General features: G+C 44.1%; 1 protein-coding gene across 1 annotated transcript in view; it reads left to right on the top strand.

Moving 5' to 3' along the window:
* Positions 1-10396: 10396 nt before the first annotated feature.
* NR2E3 (nuclear receptor subfamily 2 group E member 3) overlaps positions 10397-23168 on the top strand; it is a 96414-nt gene continuing 83642 nt past the window's right edge. The window contains exon 1 of the mRNA XM_056572799.1: positions 10397-10516. The gene's annotated coding sequence lies outside the window, so the exon portion shown is untranslated. The remainder of the gene's footprint in view (positions 10517-23168) is intronic.

Here is a 23168-nt window from a genome sequence, read left to right as displayed (position 1 = left end):
TGGCCTTCTACCTCACATATACTGCCCCCTTTCTCACACACTTATAGTGTTTTCTATCCCCCTTATATACTGTTCCCTATCCCCCCCCCCATATAATGCTGCCTGTGACCTCCCCATACATGACCTCCCCTCCCCTAATACATTAGTTTATAATCCTTACCTCCCTCTCCCTCATATTTCCCTATTACATTCTCATCTGTGCACTTATGCAGGACCTTTCAGGACCTGATAATGTCATTGCGGGTTGTAAAAGGTCATGTAGCAGTGTTTGTAACATCTATAGGACAACATTCATATTATTGTAATCTGCCACATTTGCGGAAATCTTGGCATTTTTGCCATGATTTTACCGCAATTTTGTGCAAATTGTGAAATTTTTTTTAAAGGGTACTCTATCTAGCGTGTTTGTAGCGAGTTTAGCACTTTTGTAATTCACATGTTATACATCTGTCCACAGCATATATGTTTTTTACTGACCTCTTTTCTGTGAGGGAAGTTCAGTAGTTTTTCTGGTTGCTTTTGACTGTCGTCCATGCTCACGGCCATGTTTATTCACTGTTGTGGACAAGACGTCAGTGCTGCAGGCATTGCTGTTTTTTTTATCTCCTGCAATGGTTTTGCCCCTTTTCCACACCCCTGTAATGAATATTCATTGAATTGTTGCGGGAGGATGGATGTCTCCTCCCGCTGTCAGCCATCCCTGCACCCAGCTCACAATGTACTGAATACCCTGTATCAGCGCTGCGGCTGACATGTAACACCTTCCCCGCCATGGGGACCGTGCGCCTGCGGGGGGAATCAGGGGAATAGGCTATCATGATTCTCCTTGCGGGTGCACGGTCCCCATGGCGGGGAATTAGTAACATGTCAGCTGCAGCGCTATCTTGCAGTCCCCACATCAGGGAATTAATGAATTGTCATCCGCAGCGTGCTGTCCCCACATTAGGGAACTAACCATATGTGAACCCCTGGCACTGCTCTGCTTCCTGCCCTTACACCTCCCCCAAAGCGATGTCCCCGGAAGGGTTAAAGGACATCTGTACTGATGAATTTTACATATTCATGTGCCTGGACTGCAAAAATAAACTTTGACTCACCTTCCTGCGTTCCCCCGTTGCTACTGTAACGGCCTGAAGATCTTCATGCTGCTTCCTGGGGATGGGAACGTCACAGAGCCGTCAGCATATCACCGGCCGCAGCGATGTCCCGTGTCGGCCAGTGATAACCTGAGTGCACTGTCATGTAAGGAGCCGCGATCTTCCTACAGCACCCGCATTGTATGCGGAGCTGCGTATCTAATTTTGGATACCTCTGGGTTTCCGGGACTGGAGACATCACGCCATGCCCCCTCCATTCATGTCTATGGGAGGGGGCGTGACGGCCATCACGCCCCCTCCCATAGACCTGAATAGAGGGGGTGTGGCATTACATCACGTCTCCAGACCCGGAAACCCTGTGGTTTTCAAAACTAGAGACGCAGCTCCGCTTAGAATGCGGGTGCTGCAGGGAGATCGCGGGAGATCACAGCAGCGGGCCCCCGCGATCAGACATCTTATCCCCTATCCTTTGGATAGGGGATGAGATGTTTTTGCCCAGAATACCCCTTCAATATTGTAACTTGAGGGAGCACTGTACGATTAAAAACACTGCTGGCAGTTCCTTCTTGAGTGTTATGTACCTGACTGACTTTTCCTGTTTTTTGCCACATTAGGTTATTACTGTTGTCAACATGCACTATGTTCAGTAAAGAATTAATCATATGCCTTAAGCTTCTGAATCTTTTACAAGCTTCCTAAGAGATCATGGTATAGTTACTTGGAGAAAGGAAGATAGACAAAAGGGGGCATCTGCAGTGAGAGAGAGAGAAACACACACATAGAGGGACCTGTATCATTTGCTTTACACCACTTCAATGTTCTAAATGTTCCTGCAAATTATGGGCAATTGCATTTTTTTTGTGCAATTTTCGGTAGAACATCTTTCAAAGTTGTCTACTGTTTGGTGCACCGTACACAACTTTTTGCACTTGAGCTGTTTTTATTATTTGCGCAAATTAAGTGGGTTTTTTTTGTGTGCAATACCACCTAATAGAACACATACAAATGTGTCAGATGCCAGAGCACAAAGCTTAACCCCTTAACGACAATGGATGTAAATGTACGTTATGGTGCCGTGATACTTAATGCACATCACATACATTTACGCGCCGCCATGACCGCGATTGCCGGACCAGTGCTTGCGTCATGCACGGCAGGTCCCGGCTGCTATCAGCAGCCAGGGACCCACCGTTATGGTGGACATCTGCGATCGCGTGGATGTCCGCCGTTAACCCCTCAGATGCCGTGATCAATACAGATCACGACTTCTGCGGCATTGCGGTACTTTGAATGGATGTCGTGGGGATCCGAGCATGGCAGCCGGAGGTCCCCTCAACTGGCTCCGGCTGTCTCCCGGGGTCTTCTGCTCTGGTCTGAGATCGAGCAGACCAGAGCAGAAGATCACCGATAATACTGATCAGTGCTGTGCCATATGCATAGCACTGAACAGTATTAGCAATCAAATGATTGCTATAAATATTCCCCTATGGGGACTATTAAAGTGTAAATAAAAAAAAAAGTAAAAAAAAATGTAAAATAAAAAAGTAAAAAAAATGTGAAAAATCCCCTCCCCCAATAAAAAAGTCAAACGTCCGTTTTTCCCATTTTACCTCCAAAAAGCGTAAAAAAAAATTGAATACACATATTTGGTATCGCCGCGTGCGCAAAAGTCTAAACTATTAAAATATATTGTTAATTATCCTGTACGGTGAACGGCGTAAACGTAAAAAAAAATTAAAAAGTCAAAAAATTCTGCTTTTTTTGTCACATTTTATTCCCAAAAAAATTTATTAAAAATTTATTAAAAATTTATAAAAAGTAAAAGCAAAAGTGGTACTGATAAAAAATTAGCCCTCATACTGCCCCACATACAGAAAAATTAGAACGTTATAGGTGGTCAAAATAGGGCAATTTTATTTTGTTAAAATGGTTTGAGATTTTTTTTTAAGTGGTACAATTATAGAAAAGCATATAAGATGGGTATCATTTTAATCTTATTGACCCACAGAATAAAGAAAACATGTAATTTTTACCGGAAAGTGTGCAACGTGAAAACAAAACCTTCCAAAATTTGCTAAATTGCGGTTTTCTTTTCAATTTTCTTACATAAATAATATTGGTTTGGTTGCGCCGTACATTTTATGGTAAAATTAGTGATGTAGTTACAAAGTACAATTGGTGATGCAAAAAAACAAGCCCTCATATGGGTCTGTGGATGGAAATATAAGAGTTATGATTCTTAGAAGGCGAGGAGGAAAAAACGAAACTGCTAAAATAAAATTGGTCTGCTCCTTAACCCCTTAAGGACCCTTGACACCCTGGTACTTAAGCTCTTAAGGACCATGGACGTGTATACACGTCCAATAGCCCTTAACCGGGTTTGACGCGGGCTCCCGACTCAAGCCCGCGTCATACCGGCCGGCCCCCAGCTGATTCCTGCATCTGGGGGCCGGCGTTAATAGCCGACATGCGGCGATCGCCGCGGGCGGCTATTAACCCTTTAAATCGCCGCTGTAAAAGTTTACAGCGGCGTCTAAAGGTGCCTGTATTCTCACCCTGGTGGTCCAGTGGGGGGGGGGGGGGGATCCACTGCCGAGGTAGCCTGAGGGCTTACCTATGCTTTTCATACCATAAAAAAGGAATGAAATGCAATCAAAAAGTCCGATCAAAACAAAAATGGTACCGTTTAAAACTTCAGATCACGGCACAAAAAATTTGCCCTCATACCACCCTGTACGCGGAAAAATAAAAAAGTTATAGGGGTCAAAAGAGGATAATTTTAAATGTATTAATTTTCTTGGATGTAGTTATGATTTTTTCCAAAAGTATGACAAAATCCAACCTATATAAGTAGGGTATTATTTTAATCGTATTGACCTAAGGAATAAAGATAGTGTCATTTTTGCCAAAAAATGTAAGGCGTAGAAGCGGAAGCCCTAAAAATTTACAAAGATGAGTTTTCTCTTCAATTTTGTCGCACAATGATTTTTTTTCCCGTTTTGCTGTAGATTTTTGGGTAAAATGACTGCCATTACAAAGTAGAATTGGTGGTACAAAAAATAAGCACTCATATGGATTTTTAGGTGCAAAATTGAAAGGGTTATGATTTTTAGAAGGAAAGTGCAAAAACAGAAAACCGCTTGGTCCTTAAGGGGTTAAGGACCCATGAGGTACGCGTACGTCATGGACAATTCCGGTCCCCGCCGGGCGGGGATCGGACCGGGATGCCTGCTGAAATCATTCAGCAGGCATCCCGTGCAAACGCCCAGGGGGATCATTAGACCCCCCCCCAAGTCGGCGATCGCAAAAAAACGCAAGCGAATTCACACTTGTGAATCGCTGCGATTCCGGTGATGCGGGTCACTGGTGACCCGCTGACCCGGAGATACAAGGTGATCGGGGGTGTAGGTAGATCGGGGGTCCAGCCAATAGCAGCTGGCAGGGGAGGGGTTAACCGCATCCTCCTGCAGCTCCCGCGGCTGGCTGGGTTCAGTCAGCGGTCAGAGCTGCTGGAGGAAGACCGGGATCCCCCCCTCTGCTGAGATCGGAGCCCCCAGGGATACAATCCAGGGAAAGGTAGGGTAAAAAGTTAAATAAAAGTAAAAAAATTCCCCCCCCCCCGACCCCCTAATAGGTCCCCAAGGGTACGCCAAATTTTTGGAGGCCTACGTACCGCTTAGGGAGCTCTCGGTTGATGAGTCTCATCAGTTTTAAGGGGAGACTCATCTTCCGCCAATATATTCCCTCGAAGCGGGAGCGATATGGCATGAAGCTCTATAAACTTTGTGAGAGTACCTCCGGGTACACTTACAAGTTTAGACTGTATGAGGGACAAGATTCCCGTATTGAACCCCCAGATTGTTCCCCCCACTGTGGGTGTTAGCGGGAAACTCGTTTGGGAGCTAGTGCACCCATTGCTGGATAAGGTTTACCATGTGTACGTGGACAACTTTTATACCAGCATCCCTCTCTTCACATCCCTTGCCGCCAGATCGACGTCCGCTTGTGGGACCGTGCAGAGAAACCAGAGAGGCCTCCCTCTAAATTTGATCCAGACACCTATTCCCAAGGGTAAATCCCGTGCCCTTGCCCATGAAAACCTGTTGTTGGTCAAGTATAAGGATAAGAGGGATGTCCTTATGCTGACCACTATTCATGGCAACGGCAGCTCACCTGTCCCTGTGTGAGGTACCACAACACCGGTCCTCAAGCCCGATTGTATTCTGGACTACAATCGGTATATGGGGGGAGTTGATCTTTCTGATCAAGTCCTCAAGCCATACATGGCCAGGCGCAAAACACGGGTATGGTATTAAAAAGTTGCGGTCTACTTGGTACAGTTTGCCATGTACAACTCTTTTGTACTGTCCCAGCACACTGGCAACACAGGGACATTCCTCCAGTTCCAAGAAGAAGTCCTAAAGGTCCTGATCTTTGGCGACCAGGAAAGAGCAGGCCAGACTTCCCAAGGAACTGGAGTTATAGGTGCCAGGATCGTCCCAGGCCAACACTTTCCAGGTGAAGTCCCCCACACTGGAAAGAAGGGACGAACCCAGAAAAGATGCAGTGTGTGTTACAAGAGGGGGATCCGGAAGGACACCACCACTCAATGTGACACTTGCCCCAATAATCCGGGCCTCTGCATTAAGGATTGCTTCAGGGAGTATCACACTTCCATGAAGTACTAAATTTTCCCTTCTCATTTTAATTTTCCATAATTTCACCCCAATGTATCAAGTCCAGACTACATTCCAAGTTTTAACCCCATAAACCACTAAATTGCACAAAATAATGTTTCATCTGAAAAAAAAACAAAAAAACTGATAAGACCTCTGGGGGTATTTTTTTTTACAAAAAATGGGTCATGGATCACTGAGTCACTATCATCGGGGACTTTTTATGTTGCATCAAATGCGCAGCGCTCTCTCTCCACCTGAACGGGGTTCGCATTTGAGGCAACAAGTTAGGGACGGCCACACACATCACATTCCCAGAATGATGATTCAGAGCATAGGGTTTGGGGTGGGCATATTTTTTAGTTTTGGTTATGCTCTGGGTCATCATTCTGGGAACATAATTTATCATTTTATGTCCCACTGTACCCCATTTTAGTTATTTAGTGTACCCCAGTTATTTACCCCATATAATGCCCCTTGAGGCGGGGTCCCACTGTTCTGGCTCCATAGGAGAAAGCCAAAGCTCAAGGACCCTGACTGATCTCCGGCACCTCTGAGACCGGTGTGCATGCTGTTTACGCCAATATATGAGGTATGTCCTTACTCCAAAGAAATGCATTGACACATTTACAATGACATTTTCTCCTTTTACCACTTGGGAAAATGAAAAATTTGGGGTAATCCCAGCATTTTAGTGTAAAAAAATCAAATTTTTCATTCTCACATCCCACTTCATGAATATTTATCAAACACCTGTGGGGTGTTAAGGCTCACTGTACCCCTTGTCACGTTCCTTGAGGGGTGTAGTTTCTAAAATAGTATGTCATGTTTTGTTTTTTTTTGCTGTCCTGGGACCATAGGGGTTTCCTAAATGCGATATGCCCCCCCCCCCATTTCAGCAAAATTTGCAAATGTGACTCCTTCTCTTCTGAGCATTGTAGTGCGCCTGCAGTGCACTTGACGTCCACACATGGGGTATTTCCATACTCAGAAAAGATGGGGTTACACATTTTGGGGGGCATTTCTCTTATTACCCCTTGTAAAAATGTAACATTTTGGGAAAAAACTGCATTTTAGTGGAAAATAAGAATAAAAAATAATTTACACATCCATAGTCGTCAAACACCTGGGTGGTGTTAAGGCTCACTGTACCCCTTGTTACGTTCCTTGAGGGGTATAGTTTCCAAAAAAGTATGCCATGTGGGGTTTTTTTTTTTTTTTTTGCTGTCCTGGCACCATAAGGACTTCCTAAATGGGACATGCCCCCAAAAAATCATTTTAGCAAAATTTACTTTGCAAAAGCCAAATGTGACGCCTTCTCTTCTGAGCATTGTAGTACGCCAACAGAGCACTTGAAGTGCACATATGAGGTATTTCCATACTCAGAAGAGATGGGGTTAAAAGTTTTGGGGGCCATTTTCTCCTATTACCCCTTGTAAAAATGTAAAATTTTGGGGAAAACCAGCATTTTAGTGAAAAAATAATAATTATCATTTATGCATCCAACTTTAACGAAAAGTCGTCAAATACATGTGGGGTGTTAAGGCTCACTGTACCCCTTGTTACGTTCCTTGAGGGGTGTAGTTTCCAAAATAGTATGCCATGTGGGTTTTTTTGCACCATAGGGGCTTCCTAAATGGGACATGCCCCCCAAAAACCATTGCAGCAAAATTTACTTTGCAAAAGCCAAATGTGACTCCTTCTCTTCTGAGCATTGTAGTGCACCAGCAGAGCACTTGGCGTGCACATATGAGGTATTTCCATACTCAGAAGAGATGGGGTAATACATTTTGGGGGGCATTCTTTCCTATTAACCCTTGTAAAAATTTAAAATTTGGGGGAAAACTAGCATTTTAGTGAAAAAAAAAATCATTTACACATCCAACTTTAACAAAAAGTTGTGAAACACCTGTAGTGTGTTAAGACTCACTGGACCCCTTGTTACGTGCCTTAAGGGGTCTAGTTTCCAAAATAGTATGCCATGTGTTTTTTTTTGTTTTGTTTTTTTGCTGTTCTGGCACCATAGGGGCTTCCTAAATATGACATGCCCCCCAAAAACAATTTCAGAAAAACTCACTCTCCAAAATCCCACTGTTGCTCATTCCCTTCGGAGCCCTCTACTGCACCCGCCGAACACTTGACATACACATATGAGGTATTTTCTTACTCGAGAGAAATTGGGTTACACATTTTAGGAAGATTTCTCTCCTTTTTTACCTCTTGTAAAAATTCAAAAACCGGGTCTACAAGAACATGCCAGTTTAAAAAATGAAGATTTTGAATTTTCTCCTTCACTTTGCTGCTATTCCTTTGAAACACCTAAAGGGTTAACAAACCTTTTGAATGTCATTTTGAATACTTTGAGGGGTGCAGTTTTTATAATGGGGTATTTTTAACATGAAGACCCTTCAAATCCACTTCAAAACAGAACTGGTCCCTGAAAAATTTCGATTTTGAAAATTTTGTGAAAAATTGGAAAATTGCTGCTGAACTTTGAAGCCCTCTGATGTCTTCCAAAAGTAAAAACATGTCAACTTTATGATGCAAATATAAAGTAGACATATTGTATATGTGAATCAATATATAATTTATTTGGAATATTCATTTTCCTTATAAGCAGAGAGCTTTAAAGTTAAAAAAAAATATGCAAAATTTTTACCAAGAAATGATGCAAGTATCGACAAAATTTTACCACTAACATAAAGTAGAATATGTCACGAAAAAACAGTCTCGAAATCAGAATGAAAGGTAAAAGCATCCCCGAGTTATTAATGTTTAAAGTGTCAGTGGTCAGATGTGCAAAAAATGGCCGTGTCCTACACTGAAAATTGGCTGGGTCCTTAAGGGGTTTAGGCCAAAATGGGCCTGGTCCTTAAGGGGTTAAACCTACCTCTGCAGCTCACTGATTTCTATAATTGTGCAGAATTTATTAAGTCTGTGAACCATTTTGGTAGAACTGCAGATTCAAGTCATTCAATGTTACTGTTATTATTCCATACAAGCTTATTGTGAAAGTGTATCTGAAAGAAACTACAGTTAAACATTAAATGCAGCCAAAAGTATTACCCAGATAGGATACGATGCAGATGTGTTATATTAATAGGTCTGTCAGTATAACCAGTTCATTTAAGTGAAATTTCTTTCATAATATTCAATGAATAATTCAAATGGACTTGCACAGAGGATAACCCTGTCAGTTCGATAACTCAGAGCAAGATGCAAGGCAAAGAAGTTATGTAAGCGTGCCGGCTCAGAGAGACGATAACACCATCTCTACAATCCCTCATCCTGACTCTGCTGATAAGATTAAATCTGTTGGGTGATTATTGGCTATTTAGCAGATGGAAGGCAAAGCTTAGGCCTGCCCACTACTTACACCTTCAACACACTCTTACTGTATACACTTGCATACATCCCAAAATCCTTTGCATTGCGTGGTGTTATATATATATATATATATATATATATATATATATATATATATATATTATATATAAATATTGCATAGTCAAGGTATCATTGCACATAGTTTACTATATGCAAATTTAGTACCAATATGTTAAATGTTTTGATTACTTGTCCGCAGATGAGAAGATTTTTTTGGCTGTACTGAATCTTATAAAGTATATTTGAGAGACATATTTGCTGCTTACTAAGAAACTGTACATAGTTCATTTAATCATTTAAGCATTCTAACAGTATTATAGTATGTCTGTACTACATATTAATGGTTTCCATTTTTGTTTTAGCAATATCTCCAATTTACTTGTTTTGGGTCATGTTATGTCATTTGACAAAAATTTGACAAAAATAAAGATTTAACATAACTAAAAATGATCTATCTATTACAAGGCTAAAAGCAAGGTGACCTAACTATATTGGAATTCTTATGATTGAAAATGTTGTATTGCAACCTTCTTACCTATCGCTTACCTATATTTTCTTATAAAATAGCAGTGACAATGCAACTCCCATTCATATCACCTAATAAACCCTATTGTATTCTTCCAAATGTGGAGATTTCAAATACAGGGGTTATAGAGCCTTCTTTTTCATGCCCCAAGGTCACAGAATCTGATGATGATCTACCTATTGTGAAACCAAAGGCCCTTGCAAGAACAGTTCAGAATTGGGAAACTATATTTGAGAAACCTCTGTTTACTTCTTGAGTTAGATGTCTTAAAAATAATATTTAAAAAAAAATCCAAGTTTTAACAGAGCTTGAAGTATTTTAGACCTTATTAAGAATATCAAGTTCTTGCTTTTATTAAATGTTCATTGCACTTGAAGTGGTGAATCCTTCTGCAAAATAGAATTGGTAATCTGAATGTAAGCTATTTTTTAAACTGAGCCAAACTATAGAAAGTTGTTTGTTACGCTCTTAATAGTAGGCTTCATTGTGTTTATTTAGCTATAGCAGAGTTGACATTACAGTGACTTGTGCATTTTCTCCTTGGACTAGTAGCTTAAAGTTGGTATTAGTAGAATAGTATTCTTTTATACTTTCCTTTTCAATTTAAATGTAACACTTGGTCAAAACTACTCGTTGACTGTTTGTTGCCTTTTTGTAACTTTTAATACAGGTCTAAGAAAAAGAAATATTAATTATTTCAGGACATCTGCTAACCTTTGCTGACAGACAAGGATGTAGTAACAGAAATGTCATGTGAAATGGGAAGAAAAATCTCCAGGGTCTAACAAGCTGGGTCATCGACAGTGCACTGAAAAGTTATCTTACTACAGGTAGCAAAGAAAAATCAGAGAAAGGGAGCAGCCAATTTGTAAATAAAGTATTCTGACTTCCTTTAAGTCTGACCCATCAAAACACCGTTTAAGTTATGGTTTACCACAATTTTGTATCGGAAACCTTTTCACTACTAATTAGCCTTTGTATGTTTTATACCAATGAAAGCGACTTCAGCGCACCAGAGTAGCAAAAAATGATGTACCTTTATTCCAGCAATACAAGGTACAACATTTCTGTGGTCTCACGCCACCATTTTCAAGTCACTTGACTTGAAAATGGTGGTGTGAGACCACAGAAACATTGTACTTTGTATTGCTGGATTAAAGCTACAACATTTTTTGTTACTCCATGTGCTGCAGTTGCTTTCATTGGAATCTACATTATTGGACCTAGGACCGAGGTCCCATAGACCACTTGCACCCACCATTTTGCTGCTTTCCTCTTAGGAGTACTGCTCTCCAATTTTTTTGTTATATATATATATATATATATATATATATATATATATATATATATATATTAATATATATTTGTAGAGATATAGGTGTATATATATTATTTCTTCCAGTGACTTAAAGTTGTTTATAGCTAGCTGTGCTATAGCTTTGATCAGCTTTGGATGTTCTAAATCATTCGGGAGTGGCTAAGCCCCATCACAGGGATGAAAGACACAGATCTGACAGCCTTAGCCGTCTGAGCGTCAGAAATCTGCTGAGAGCAGGAAGATGGTGACTGCCCACAGATGGTGGCTATCAGAGATCTAGGTCAAGACTGTCAGGAAATCCACCTTAAAGTTACATTCAGATATGCAAATACAAAACCCAGCTACTAAATGATTTTTTGGTATTTGCTTTTGGTTCGTATATTACTTTTCTGACAGTCAAATGTTCTGTTCATCAAATTTTCTGATGTATACCTCTGTCGTGTCCAGGCCCCATGCACCAAGCATACACCAAAAGATTGTCTCTTTGTATATACTGCTGCTATTTATTTTCTTTTTTTTTTTTCAACTGTAAATTTTTATTATATTCAGACAGGAAAATACACACCGTACCCCACAGTAAGTGAGAAATGCAAGCAAGTAATAATTCAAATCACAACAATCAAGTCAGGTAGTCACAACTGTGACACAGTAATGCTATAGTTAACAACCGCACATTTGGATCAAGTAGTCCAAGACATGAGGGGGGGGGGAGGGTGACTAAGACAACAACGTCAAACAGAGGGGCGAGGGAACAGAAAAGGAAACGTACAAAGAAATAGGAAAGTGGGTTGAGAGAAGCAAGAAGAGAGGAAAAGGTCCAAAAGGAGCTAAGAGATCAGGGAGGTTGCCTATCCGTGAATCTGTCCCATGGGTCCCATACTGAAAGAAATTGTGAGATAGTGTTATTCAAAGAGGCAGTAAGAGATTCCATAGAGCGAATCTCACGGACCCGGGCCAGGAGTTCACCCTCAGACGGGGGGGAAGTCTGTTTCCAATGTTTTGCAATGAGAGTTTTTGCTGCCAGGATGATGTGTAGAAATAGCTTAAATGGTCGACCAGACAAGGCCCTAGTCGACAAATGTAAGAGATAGATTAAAGGGTCTAGGGGCACCCCGACTCCCAATATGTCACGGATAAGCCGCTGCACCATTACCCAAAATTGAGAGATCAGCGGACAGGACCAGAATATATGGTAAGTGTCCCCCAGTCCCACACCACAACGCCAACATTGCGGGGGGATGTCAGGGTTCAATTTATTGAGGAGGACAGGGGTGTGGTACCAACCCATGAGCAATTTGTATTGTGTCTCTTTGTAAGCTGTACATATGGAGGCCCGAGAAGCCCTATCCCAAATTACCCTCCACTGAGGAATTGTAATAGAAGTGTTAAGGACTTCCTCCCAGCGACCCATATAACGATGGGAGGGGAGGGTTCCGTCCACGGGGGAGATTAAAAGGGAGTAAATACTCGAGAGCAGTCCCTTCGTCTGTGGTCCACTCCTACACAACCTCTCAAAACTCGTAGGGAGCGAAACCACTAGCGAGCCCCTCCGAGAGGATAGGTAATGTCGGAGCTGGGTATAGTGAGTGAACGCAGAGGCTGGGAGTTCCCAACGAGATTTCAGGTCATCAAAAGACAGAAGAGTCCGAGTAATAGGATGTACCACATCAGCCCAGCAGAACAAACCTCTCGAGCCCCATTCCCGAACCATAAGTGAGGTGCCTCCAGGAGGGAAGTCAGGGTGGTAGAGAAAAGACTGCATTGGGGAGAAAGGGGACAGGAGTCGGAATCGCCTGGAACAATAAGTCCAGACATATCTCGTGAAAGACATAGGACCTAAAAGGGTGCATGCAGGGGACGGAAGCGGAAAGGACCATAGGAAAGAATTAGGGTGGACAGGTGCCAACCACAATTTTTCAAGTTCCATCCACTTACTATAAGCAAAGTGAGTAGACCATGCAGCTAGGTGACGGAGGTGTGCGGCCCAATAATATTTTGTGACATCTGGGACCCCCAGACCTCCAGAAACTCGGTTCGCCATCATGACCGTCATAGGGAGCCTATGTCTTTTAGCGTCCCAAATGAACCGGAAAATAGCCGACTGAAAGGACCGTAGCATAGCCAACGGAACCCGTACCGGTAACGTTTCGAAAAAATAAAGTAATTTAGGAAGGATAGTCATTTTAACCGCAGCAATTCGCCCGAAAAAGGATATGTATTGCGATTTCCATTTTTCTAGCAAAGAACGTAGCTCTCTGAACAAAGTAGGGAAATTTGCAGAATAGAGCGAGGCATATGTAGGGGTGATGGAGACTCCAAGATATTTAATGGCAGAGGGAGACCAGCGGAAAGAATAGTTAGAACGAAGTAGGGAGACCAGAGAGGGTGGGAGATTTACAGACATTGCTTCAGATTTAGAAAGGTTGACCTTGTAGCCCGATACCAAGCCATATTCATGCAAGAGTTTGTACAGCGCAGGCAAGGACAAGAGAGGGTTAGTGAGGGTAAGTAAAACGTCATCTGCAAAAAGGCAAATCTTAAAGGTCTTCCCATGAAGGGAGATTCCAGAGACATCCGAACTCCCCCGGATCAGAGCCGCCAGCGGCTCTATGCAAAGGGCAAAAATCAGTGGGGACAACGGACATCCCTGTCTAGTGCCGTTATAAAGGGTAAAGGGAGGGGAGGAGTCAGTCGGGAGTTTGAGAGAGGCAGTAGGGGAGGAGTAGAGACCCCGCAGCGCAGTGAGGAAGTCACCAGTGATCCCAAATTTCTGTAGAGTGGCGAACATGAATGGCCAGCCTAATCTATCAAAAGCCTTTTCGGCATCCAAGCTCAATATTAAAGCCTGTTCAGATCGCTTGTTAACAATATCTATAAGATTGACAACCCTTCTAGTATTATCGCCTCCCTGACGACAGGGGATGAAACCCACTTGGTCCTTATGAATAAGGGCGGGGAGGAAACAACAGAGACGAGCTGCCAAAATCTTAGAGAACAACTTCAGATCCGAGTTCAACAGGGCTATGGGCCTAAAGCTGGAGCAATCATGTGGGTCTTTATTAGGTTTAGGAATCAGCGTAATCAAGGAATGCAAAAAGGACTGCGGAATCCCCTCCCCCCGTAGAAAAGAATTGAACAGGGGGACCAGTCGAGGAAGAAGGACAGACGAGTAGGTTTTATAGTATAAATAGGTGAATCCGTCAGGTCCTGGAGAGCGCCCAGATGGGAGAGACTTGAGAATTTCAGTGAGTTCCTCCAATACAATGGGAGCGTTCAGGGACTCCCTGTCAGACGCAGAGAGAGTCGGAAGGCTGCACCTGGACAGGAACGTCTCCAACACAGCGTCACGCCCTCCCGGATCCGAGGGGAGTTGTGAGGGTAAAGAGTACAACTTGGAGTAATAGTCATGGAGGAGGCGGGAGATGGTGTTAGGGTGATAGTGTAATGTCCCCGCAGCATCCTTCAGGGCAGAAGGAGACTGAGCAGCCGCACGATCCCTTAAACGTCTAGCCAGCATTGTATGGGCCTTATTGCCCTTTTCATAAAACCTCTGTTTGGCATAAAGCAATTGACGTTCAACTTTATGAAGGGCCAAGTCACCCAATTGGGACCGTGCAACTACCAGCCGCCTCAGTACCGGGAGGGAAGGGTTAGTTAGTAAGAGAGCTTCCAGGGCAGAAATTTGATCCTTAAGTTCCCGGGAGCGGGCCAAGGCATCTCGCTTCAGTCTAGAGCCCAATGCAATACAATGGCCTCTGACCACCGCTTTATGTGCCTCCCATAGTACAGCCTGGGAGGACACAGAGCCTTCATTTTCCGCAAAGTAAGTAGTTATGCTATGCAGGATCGAGTCCCGGGAAGAAGGAGTTTTAAGCAAGGAGTCATTGAGACGCCAATGACAACGGCGGGAGAAAGAAGTGAAAGGGGAAAAAGACACAAGAACAGGGCCATGATCAGACCAGGAGATAGGTTCCATGGAAGCAGAGGAGAGCATACGCAGCATTGGGAGGTTCCCGAAAAAATAGTCAATTCGCGTATGGAGTTTATGAGGGTGGGAATAAAAAGAAAAAGAGCGATCGGATGGATGATTAATACGCCAGAGGTCATAGAGCCCTGCCGAACGAACCAACCGACGAAAAAGCGTAGAGAGACGCAACTGAGGGGCAGGTGGTGGGGAGTCCGTTAGGGAGTAGCGATCGGCAGAGGGAGAAAAAACCAAGTTAAAGTCCCCGCCCAGCAGCCAGGCGGAGGTTGGGTATGCAGACAATCGCTTCAAGACCCGTCGGAGGAAGGGGATTTGTGTAGAGTTCGGGGCATAAACATTACAAAGTAGCAGAGGTTTCCCCCCAAGGGTGCCACATAAAATTACAAACCGCCCTGAGGGGTCAGCAAAGGAGGAGGAAACCTGCAAGGGGCAGTGTCGTGAGACTAGGATAGCTACTCCCGCTACCTTCCTGTCCGAGGAGGCCATGTATACCTGAGGGTAAAGGTGTTGTAGGAAGTGAAAGGAGCCCGTCTTGTCAAAGTGCGTCTCCTGAACATAGACAATATCCGCCTTGAGAGCCACCAGCTCCCGTTGTAGGAGACGCCTTTTAGAGAGGGAGTTAAGGCCTTTCACGTTCAGGGAAACGCACTTAGCCATGAGGGGTAGGTGTGGTGTAAGGAAGGTGCCATGGTAAGTACTCACTCAGAGAAGTAGAAAACGCATCAGCGGGCCAGCCCGAGTCCAAAGACCACCATCGTTCAGTACTGGACCTAAAAGAAGAGCAGAGACAAAGAACAGGAGGAGACTCAGAAAGAGAGGGGAAGAGCAGGACACAAAAGGGGGGGGACAAAAGGGAAAGACAAACAGGGATACAAAACGGTAAACAAACCACTGGCACTAGAGCCAGAGAGGAGACCTTAGTAAAACATATCAATAATGCAAGAAGAATAAACAACAGCGTTACTATATTTGTCATGGCCTCATTGGGGGAAGTGGAAGTACGCATCAGAGGGAGGTCACACCAAAGAATAGAAACCCCTTCCACCCAAAGGCCATGCCAAATCCCTACTGTACAAAGGGAGCCAGAAGGGCACCCGTTATTTTAGAGGCAGCAGTAAAAGACAACTATAGTAAATTGCAAGTAAAAGAACACAGCACCCCGCCAGGTGAAATGAGAACCAAACAAGTAGTCACAGAACGTGTGGGCCCAGAACTTAGTTCCAGTATATTTTTCAGGTAGGGTCATGACGTGATCCAGATGCGGATTGAGCAGGCCGGCCCCCACCACCTCCACAACGTTTCCCTCTAACTGGCTGCCATACAGGAGGAGGCGGAGGGGGAAGGGGTTGTAGAGCCCAGTCAGGAAGCTTCGGGATTTGGAGATCAAAGGCTGCACAGAACTCCGGGATGTCAGCATGTGAACGTAGAACTGCAGAGCGTCCATCCCGACGGGCTTGGAGAGCAAACGGGAAGGACCATCTGTAGGGAATCTGCGCCGAGCGTAGAGATGACAGGAGAGGTTGCAACATCTTGCGCTTACGTAGGGTAATCCAGGAAAGATCCTGGAACAGCTGGATAGGTGCCCCATCAAAATCAAAGTCCCGAAGGGTGCGTGATTTAGCCATAATTCTCTCCTTCAGTTGAAAGTCATTGACACAACAAATCACATCCCTTGGAGGGCCAGAGGTAGGGCGAGGGCGGAGGGCCCGGTGGGCTCGATCCAGTGCAATCTTGTGGGACGAGGGTTCACCCAGGATCAAGTTGAAGATAGCTTCCAGAGTAGCATGAAGATCTTCGTCCCGGGTAGCCTCAGGCAATCCACGGACCCTAATATTATTTCTCCTACCCCTGTTGTCAAGGTCTTCCACATGCGAATGCAGGTCACCCAGAAACACAGATTGAGCAGAGACGGTTTCATGCAGGTTAGCAATGTAGGACCTAGTAGAGTCATGAGCTTCTTCTAAGTCGTCCACTCGGCCTGAGACATGTTGGAGATCTTGGCGCATATCCGCTATTTCGGCCCTGCAGGCCTCTCTGACTTCAGCAATAAGAACCTTGAAGTCCCCCTTTGTCGGCAATTGAGAAAGCAATAGAGAGAGGTCAGGGGTAGCCGGGATAGGAGCAGGGACCCCCGAACACTCCAACTCAGAATCCAGGCCATCCTCCCAGCCACCGGGCGCAACAGACAAAGAAGGAGCCTCCTGAGGCTGTGTGAGTGTGTTCCGAGGGGTGGGTGCCCCAGGGCGCCCAGCCGAGTTCCTGGAGGCAGACATAGTCCTCTGCGGTTTAGGAGAGGTGCAAGGGATAAGGGCCTCAGGGGGATCAGTCCTAGCAACTTCAGCTACAAGGTTGTCAGAACCTGGAACTCCAGCAGAGGGCCCAGGCACGAGAGGAGCCGAGAAGGAGGCCAAGGGGACTGTAGGTGACAAGCCCTGTGTCTGGGTATGGGGGAGGAACTGAGGTGATGGCCCTTTAAACAGCACAGCTCCAGGCGAATGCTCTGAGTCCCTGGGGTCCGGGCCTAGCAGGGCCGAGGCTGTTATGAGGGGGTCCAGAGGAGGAGAGGCAGTCCCAGATGGAGGTATGGGGTGAAACAGGGCCGGAGAGGCACCTACCTCCACAGTGCAGCAATCCACAGGAATGGAGCCCAGGTCCCCCGCAGACACCCCCACCTCAGGGGGAGAGGAAGATGGCGGGCAGACTGTCCCTCCAGGCAGCACACCGAGGTCCGGAGCAGTCAGCGGCAGCAAAGGTGATGGTGCAGGGGTCCCCGTAGAGTCAGGAGGGTAGCTGGGCAGGTCCGATCTAATAGCAGAGCGCACCACCGCAGGGCCGACTGAGCGGGAACGGAGCGCGCGTTCGTGGCCTGGTGATGCCGGAGGAGAGGCCGGGGCTGAGGCAGAGACTTGGCGCAGGTAGCGTGTAATGGCCCCAGGGAGCTGTTGAGGGTCCGTGCAGGATGGCGGGGTCTTCCGGCGCCGGCGGGTGCCCCTCGGCATGAGAGCACAGGCTGGGAGTGCAAATTAAGCGAATGAATGGCCTCAGGGTTTACGGAGCTCACAGCTCAGGCGGCCATCTCTGTTCGCGGCAAGCCACGCCCCCCGCTGCTATTTATTTTCATCCCTTTTTTTTTTTTTTGCAGAAAAGGAAAGCACGGTCTACTCAGTTTTTCTATATTTGATATGGTATATTTAGCAGCTTTCCTTCTGACATCTAGGTAGGGGGAACCTTCCAACATAGACCACCAACGTAAGCAAAATGCAAACAGAGCCATATAGGTATAAAATTATTAGTGAAACAATGTTAAAGGAGTACTCCGGCCCTAAGACATCTTATCTGCTATAGGGGATAAGATGTCTGATTGCAGGGGTCCCGCCACTGGGGACTCCCGCTCTCTCGCATGCAGCACCCACCTCTGGGAGCTGCACGTAGCGCTGCAGCCTCGGAGTCTGCCTGGTCACAGCTACGGGGCCGGAGTATCATGACGTACTTTAAGAAAATGTATTAGAAGTCAAGCACTTTCAGCTTGAATCCGCACAAAATACATTGCTGTCTATAGGTCCTAGGGCCAACTTAATGAACGCTGGCTGCCCTTGGAATCTCCCTACGAATATTCCTCAAGATAAACTCCGCTTTTGTTTCAATGCAGTACCTCTCTGTGCATTTAAAATCCATATTCACATCATAATGAATAGAAGGAAGACTTATTGCGTGTGGGTTTATATTCTGGATGTTTGTGCTTGGCACAAGATTTCTTAGCTCTGGCCAATAATGCAATATCAGTGTGCCAAATATTGTTAGGCAAGTTTTGTCGGTATATGTCAGCATATAAGCAGAAGAGTATGCTAATATATCACTATGTGCTCCCAGCAGGCACAATGGGGGAGATTTATCAAAACATGTGCAGCGGAAAAGTTGCCCAGTTGCCCATAGCAACCAATCAGATTGTTTCTTTCATTTTTAAAAGGGCCTGTGCAAAATAAAGAAGCAATCTGGTTGCTATGGGCAACTCAGCAACTTTTCCTCTGGACAGGTTTTCATAAATCTCCCCAAATGTATTTAATACACTGAATGCAGTCTACTTGTGATATGTTTGGTCCATTTACAAAACATATGGGGGAGATATATTAAAACCTGTCCAGAGGGAAGTCTCCATCAGAGACACCTGCCAGCTCCCCTTACTCACAGCCTCGCAGCAGGCCTGCCAACTTGGCAAGGACAGGGTAAGGTGGAAATCCTCCTCCCATTGGAGCATAAATGTCAATTTTCGGTCCTTAGGTGGTGTGTTGAGAACCACATATAAGTGAGACAACCAACCTGTACGGCGGGGGGGAGTAGCAGAATTAATTTTCCAAAACACTGGATGAGGTGGCCATGCTACCTGGAACTAGGGAGTGAAGAAAAGAAAATACTTGTTCAGAATGGAAAAGTTCAGACTGAGGAGGATGCAATGATAGAAGAAACTTCAAAAAGGATCCGGACATAAGCGTAGCAATCCGTGTTCAAGGACTTCACAGTACACGTGGATTAGTGAAACTGTACATTTATTGAGCCAACAAACAAACGCATTTCGAGACTAACACTGTCTCTTTCTCAATGTTAAAATGGCATATGCAGATTAAAAAAATACAGGATATTTATAGCAGAAAAAAACGCTAAAATAAGTGATTGACAGGTCTGGGATATGTTCCTCCTCATGCTGAAAAACACATACTGATGATGTATGGTGTAGATCATGATTGACAACTTCACTTGTGGTGTCCATATGTATAAAATAAATCATTAAAGATTACCTAAAGTTTGTGGTTGATAACTATCATAGGGTTTATAGTGTGTTGGTACAGGTCCTGGCAGTGTTTGCACTTGGTTTGATATTTCCATCAGGGGATTCCTATCTTATTTATTAGGTAGGGAGTAGGTCATATATTTATATATTACAAATGTACTAGTCCTCTCGCGCATAGAAGTGAGCAAAGGGCTAGTCAAGATTTTGAGCTGTATTGCAGGAAATCATTGCTCTGCAGGGGCACAGGGAAGTTCGCGCATGCTGTGAATAAACAACAGATCGCAGACCTGGGCAGAGTTCCGATCTATGGGGGACTGCAGCGCTGCGGAAAAAGTTTCTGTGCGCATACGCCAGCTGAAAGTGTGTGACTGATGCACTGTTAGCGTGTTCCAATGTGAGGGGGACTGTAGCACTGCGGAAACATGGTATTATGCGCATGCACTGGCTTTAGGTGTATGACATATTCAATGTTCACAGGGGAAAGTTCTAAAATGTGGTGTTTACTTATTTGTGAATGAAAGACTTATGTGCTGATGAATTCAATATGTGTCAGCACTGGATGAGGTCTCCTAGCTGGTCTACTGATCAATGAATTATTACAGTGGCCGGTGAATGTTGAGTGGATACATTTTGCTCTTTTAAACATTTGTATATATGTTTGGTTTCTATGTATCATATTTCTGAGGGTACTGGATATATTTTACCAGAAGGGAAATGTAATGTGATTAGATGTTGAATCGGGGTTTATGAGTTACTCCAATGAGCGTTTCTATACATTTTCGATCCCTTCTTTCAAGCCATGGGGGTAGAGGGTGTCCATCCTTTAGATCCGAAAAAAGATTCCCATCTCCTCAGACTCTCAAAATGATCCTGAGCAATTTCGGGTATTTGCTCTAAGGCCGTTACAGTAAAGGCTGTGAAGGCACTGTTATGGCTTTCCATAGCATGGCGTGACACACTGTGTTTTACGAACTTGTGAAGTACATTGTGACGGTGGTTGTTCATCCTGGTTTTAAGTTGTTCAATAGTTCTACCAAAATACTGTAGTTTACAGTTACATTCTATGAGATAAATTAGATGTGTAGATGTACAGTCTAACCTCGCATTTATGGAAAAGGTCTCCTTTGTACTGTTGCTGGTGAATGTTGTAGCTCCATGTTTAATATTTGCACATAGTTTACAAATCTTGACTCCACATCTGTAGCAGCCTGTGGTTTTGCCAATAGTATTTATTTAACCTCTGTTTTTTTCCCTTAGACAACTCGGTGCTACTATATTCTTGATGGTTCTAGCTCGTCTGTAGGTGAAGGCTGGTCTCTCGGGGATAAGTTTGTTTAAGACTGGGTGCAATAGTAGTATATTCCAGTGCTTTTCTATCGGATTTCTTATTTCTTAGTGACCTGCTGCATAGTTCGTAATGAAGTTATATTTGATGTCACTGTTCTCTTTCTCTGTTGTGGCTTCCTTTTTTCGTTGTTTATAAGCTCCAGGTGTGCTGTGCAGGGCCCTCTTCTAAGCTGATTCGATGATGGTTCCGGGATAGCCTTTTTCTGCTAGTCTGTTCCTTATAATGTGACACTGGTCCATGTAATCTGCTGTTCTGGTGCAGTTACGACAAATACGATGGAACTGGCCATAAGGGATGTTCTTCGTCCACTTCTGGAAGTGGCAACTTTTAAAATCTAAGAAACTGTTGCAATTAGCACTCATGAAGTAGGTTCTGGTGATGATATCGCTATTTTCTGATGACAATTCTAAATCCAAGTATTCTATTATCGATTCAGTGCATTTTCCTGAGAATGATAGGTTCCAGGTGTTCTTATTCAGATGTTCCGTGACCGTTGTAAAGTCCTCCCCAGTCCCATTCCAGATGAACAGAAGATCATCTATGTATCTTCTATAGAATTTTATGTATTCTTTCCATGGGTGTTCAGTATAGATGTATTCGGACTCATATCCTCCCATGAGGTTAGCAAAGGATGGGGCAATTTTTGTCCCCATCGCTGTGCCTGTTGTTTGGATATAGGTTTTGTCCTGAAAACTGAAATATTTATGTCTCAAAATGAAAGAGATACTGTACATTATAAAAGTATTCTTGTGATATCCGTTGTGGTTTTGGTTTTCTCCATAGGATTCTTCTTTGCAATTTTGAAGTGGCGTGCCAGGGTAAGTTTCCTCACGTAGGAGTTCAGATCTAGAAAGAGAAAGAAATCATTAACTTTATCAGTCAAGCAGAAAGAAAGTCCATTATTGAGGACTTCCCTTTCAGCCTGCGACAACATGTGTGTGGATAAATTGAATATTTTCAGTGGAGTTTCTTGTTTTTCTTCGGTTTCTTTAGACTTAGTTTTTCTACTCTTGCCTCTGTATCCTCTTTTTGTTGATCTTCGTTATTGAGTGGTACTTAGGAACTGGTGTGAGGACTTGGGGGAGGTCTAAAAAAGTTGGGGTAATTCGATTTTCAGTTTCTGGTGTGGTTCTTCGTTCATCACTTGGTTGGTTCTGGGATTCCCCAAAGTCGAGATGAACTGAAATGTTTACTAAGTCGTTTTCAGGTCCATAGTTTTCATGGATCGAGGTGCTTAGGGTGTCGCTCTTCTGGTCGACACTGAGGAAGGATGTTGGAGGGAGGGCTAGGGATGTGGTTTCCCTAGCGAACTGCAGAAGACTATTGATTGGGTCATCAGTCAGTGATATAATGGTGACTTCTTCCTTATTCTCCATAGGCAATTCGTCCCTGGGATGAGGTATAAAAACTTCATCCTGTAGCTGTGTTGTCACCTTTTCTGTATTTCTATTCAGCAGTTTCCTAGATAGTAATGGATATTCTTTCTGGACAGATGTATAGGAAGTATTAGAATATCGGTTATCCCTATTTGCATCACCCTCTTGTGGTCTATGGCCCGTGGTACTTGGTTTCTTCCTAATTGGAGTTTGTGGTCCAAAGGCCAGGTGTGTTGGTGGATGGGAATTGTCATTTCCCTTTGGCTTGGGGCCCTCTCTATTCTTATGATACTTGCTGTTCATGAAAGCTCTTCCTCTTTCTCTGTGGGATCTTGTGCGATCCCTGTTTCTCTCATTTTTGGTCTTGTGGGTTTGTTGTCCCTAGAGCTTCCGTATCCAAGGTTTCAGACTTTTCTTTTTTTCAATATTTGACATTGTTAGTACTCTAATCATTCATGCCCCTACTCAATTTTGATGACTTTTTTCCAGAGTGTCCTTTTCGGCATTTAGAATCCTGATGGTTAGTAGTCTATCCATCCTAGTGAACTTCTGATCCAATTTGTGTGCTTCCAGTGTGGAAGTGATGGTACGGTTTTTATCATCCAAGTCTTTACACAGTTCCTCCCTTTTCTCGCAAAGGCATTGCATGATGTTTATTGTGAAGCCGTG

Source organism: Hyla sarda, chromosome 4 (genome assembly GCF_029499605.1).
Source record: "Hyla sarda isolate aHylSar1 chromosome 4, aHylSar1.hap1, whole genome shotgun sequence".
NCBI lineage: Eukaryota > Metazoa > Chordata > Amphibia > Anura > Hylidae > Hyla > Hyla sarda.
This window is presented reverse-complemented; position numbering and strand designations above follow the sequence as displayed.